The sequence below is a fragment of the Pinus tabuliformis genome, chromosome 8, assembly GCF_031772625.1.
Source record: "Pinus tabuliformis cultivar Carrire ecotype Pingquan chromosome 8, CPIR1, whole genome shotgun sequence".
NCBI classification, from domain to species: Eukaryota; Viridiplantae; Streptophyta; class Pinopsida; order Pinales; family Pinaceae; genus Pinus; species Pinus tabuliformis.
In genome coordinates, this window is record NC_142294.1 from 1,853,535,971 (window position 1) to 1,853,540,311 (window position 4,341).

A 4,341-nucleotide genomic window follows, 5' to 3' on the forward strand; every position below is an offset into this window, starting at 1 on the left:
GAAAAGTGTGAAAATTTTGCAAAATAAAATCAGAAAATAAATCTAAGTTTAAACAAAATAGTTGTGAAAGAAAAACTAAAATGAAATCACTATTTGTACAACTAATGTTACAACACATTTGGGATCGTTTTGAAATGATTTCATTTTCACAAGGAATGGCCAGAATTATGGAATTTGAAAAATTTTGAATTCCAACTTGTGAATTAGAAAACGAATTATGATTATGAATGGGAATGGGAGTTTGATCCTCATATGAATCATAAATTGGAATGTTTTCTTGAATGGTGAAATCATGAAGATAATTTGCTGCTCTAAAATGAGGATTAGTTGGGATAATTTCTAAATTGAAGCGTTCCTCATTCTCAGATGTTATTTGAATTTTATCATGAGGATTCTTTTGAGAAAAATTGAAATCAACATCCTCAATATCAGAGTAATCATCATAAATGACCTCACAAGACTCTCTAGAATTCCCTTCAATCTCATCCAATATATCCAAACAAGGAGGAACAAGAATTTCATGTTCACTAATGGCAAAAGAATGATCATTAATTACTTCTCTATCTTGATAAAAATTTAATGGTAATTCATTTAGATCAGCCTCTGTTTTTTCTGAAATATCATTAATACCAAGAGGAAAAATATTACCATCATTGAAAATATCAGGATAAAGGGAAAAATGTGAACCTGAAACAATGCATTTAAAACTGTCTCTGTTTGAGAATTCTTGTGCATTATGCTCATTGTAAATTTCAGATTGCTGATCATTCCTTTATGTGCATATGCTTTCTTGGAGAACGCTGCTTTGCTGCTCTGATTTTGGCATTTGCTCATTATGGAGAAATTCAGAAATTTTTACAGCAGTTTGCATTTTGATTGCTGTTTGTACTTGCTGATTTGCGATTTGATTTTCCGAATTTACTTCAAAGTAGCTTTCAGATTTCAAGGCGGTTTTTTCTCCAAAATTGCTGTTGTTGTCTTCTTGCATTTTATTAGAAATATTTTCCAAGCTTTGTGAAACCACTTTATCACAATTTATTTGCACATCCAAATTGGGATTCTCATTTGTATTGGAAGGGGATGGAACAAAGCTTGAATCAATTTCATATGGATTGGGAATGGTTGGAAGAGAACTAATATATTTAAACCAATCTAATGATTCTTCTTCCGTAGGTTTATCTTCATCGCTAAATCTTAAACAATTCAAGTGAAATCGAATATGAAAATCATTAACAGATTCATTTTTAAACTTTTGTAGATATTCAATTTCTTGACATACCTGTTCATAATCGTAGCCGTCAAATTTAAAAATGAAAATTGTAACAAATTGATCCCAACTATGGATTGAGGCAACTGGAAGAGTTTTGCACCAGTTTCTGGCTTTTGCCGCAAATGTGAGAGTAAAAATTCTGCATAAAATGCCTTCATCAATTCCTTGAAAATCATAATTTGAAACATTTTGAATAAATTGAAAGACATGATTAAAAGCAGAAGAATTTCTCTTACCATTGAACTTTACCTGAGACAAGAGTCTTACCACTTCGGGTGGAGTATTGGAGGATGCTCGTCCATGGATACAACTCCAAATTGGAAGTTTGAGAGGAGCCATCACAATAAATAAAATATTAAAATTGAAAAGACTCCAATAGACAAATAATCTCAGGCCCTCCTTCTAGCGCCATTTTGTTGAGGCCTCGAAAATCGCTGCAACAACATTGGGGGATAACCACCCGGTCCGGACCTTAAAAGCAGCTCCTTTTCCGTTTGGTGTGGTGGCTCCGACTGTTCATCTAGGTCCAGTTACCTTCTCCCTATTGCTATTGGTTTATAATGTATCTTTAACTACCAATAGACAGGGACATCAGATCACTTCTCCTTGCTGATCAGGCAAGAGAATGACCCTTAAGCTGATTTGGGCTCAGCCAAGCCATAACTAAAGTTTTGCCTCTTTGAGCAGAGGACTTAAAAGAATGTAGAATTTACTCTAAATGCAAGTTTATTCTATGATGCAAGCAAAAGAAACTAATCTAAATCCTATCTTAATTAGGCAGATATAGATCTAACCCAACTAAGAGCAAGATAATTAAAGTATTGGGATTTAGATATGTCTTGTTTATAATGAATATCAAGTTAATGAAGTAGTTCAATTAACTGATATTATGGATATCAAAACACATCCTATTGAGACCTTAAAACTGAAATAATAAATCAACAACATTCAGGAAGTAGTTCTCAAAATGATATTGATTATTAAATCAATAAATCTAATAATTAAACAGTAATATGTGGAAATAGTTCACAACATATTACCACTCAATAAATCAGTTTTAATAAGGCAGATTTCTGAGTAAATAGTTACTTAGAAATCAGAAATTAATCCATAAGAATAGAGATACATGATAACAACATCGAGACAAACTACGCATATTGACAATAGTGCACAAACATGAATAAAATTACACATTCCTGTTACCATAAAAATGAAACTGATATTTAAAACAATAGTATTAAAAATACCAATTTATTGCATCCATTTCTCTGTCCTTGGTCTCCAACAGTCCTTTACATTGCTTGAACTTCTGCCTTCAAAGCTAAAGCCACAATAGTGAAAACTCTGCCCCTCATACATAATTCAAGATACAAAGGAAAAATCCTCGATAATCCCCAGATCTGAGATTTTTCACTCCTCCCTCCTACAACTCTAAATTCTAATTACAATAGTGCTTTTAGAAGCTCTAAAATTGCAGAGGAGAGCAGCCCCTTTTACATTCTGCAATCTGTTATTTATAATATTTATGAAGGAATTTTGGAGAGGAGAGTTTGTTGAAGAAAGATCTGCCAAATATAATTTTACTTGCTCCTAATTTTGATCTTCAATTGCTGGAGCATTCTCATTGCTTGAAATCATTTTCTCCATATCTTTTCCACTGTTTTCCTGCAAAAGAAATCAAAATAAATTAAAATGCAATCAAAATATCATTTCTGGCAGTTAAATCAAACCCAATCAAATTCTATTTAAATAAATAATTAAAAACAAAATATAAGCTCTGTATTTGATGCTTGGAATGGTTTGATTGGTAAATGATATTATCGACCAATGGATCTGCAATTAGAAGAGGCTTTGGACAAATGAAATTCAAAACAATAACTCAGAAAATTGATTTTGTTTTCAAAATTCGGAGCCTGATCTTCTGCCTGATTTTTGGCCCAATAAATGATCAAATCTGTTGGTGAAACCTCCTTCAAAATGTTCTCCTTGATTTTCTCTTTCCAATGAGCCGTCTTGGGCCTCATTTGGCCAAGTAGAACTCAATTTATGAGCTTCCAAAGTTGATGGGTCAAATCTGATGTAAATCTGGAAATTCTGTTGCTGGGCTAAAAAAATGAGAATTTGAATTAAAAATTAAATCCTAAATTAGTCCCTAATTAATTCTAATTTAATTGCTAATCATTAACTAAACTAATTATCAGTAAACTATTTATTAATTTAACTAACTAATATTTAATTAACTATTTATAACCGAATTTAATCTAATTAAAAACTAACTAATCTAAATCAAACAAATTAATTAAATATTATATATTAATTTAATTAATATAATATAATATTACATATTATTAATTTAATTAATATAATATAATATTACATATTATTTAAACTAATGTTAAAGATTTATACTACCCTACACCACTATTTATTATTTATTGCACTCATACGTATGAGTGTTTTGGAAATCCAAACTAATATAAACTTAAAACATGCTTTTATGTTAATGCCCCGTGCCTCATGCTTTATCGGCATTTCGCATCGGGGGGTGGCGAATGTGTTGATCGGGGTCTTTTAAAATTTGGTGCGAATAACCTCCGACCCGATACTTAAAACATGCTTTTATGTTAATGCCCCGTGCCTCATGCTTTATCGGCATTTCGCATCGGGGGGTGGCGAATGTGTTGATCGGGGTCTTTTAAAATTTGGCATATAAGAAACTCCCGATGCGATATTTTTATTTTTATTTTTTTTTATATTTTTCATATATTAAATTTTAATTTAATTAAATTAATTATATTATATATTAATTAATTTAATTAATTTTAAACTTAATTTTAAACTTAAATTTTCATTTTTTTGTTTTGTTTTTATGAACATAAGTTTTTAAACTATAGCTAAAAATAAAACTACAGCCATTTAGAAAATAAATGAAAAATAATAAAAATAAACTACAGCCACTTGAATGTTTGGTTTTTCGAGATTAAGATTTGATTAGAAAATTGGAGTGAATTTCTTAAGTCCCGATGCTTAATTATTTGGCTGCATAATAAAAAATGTTAGTAAAACCCTTT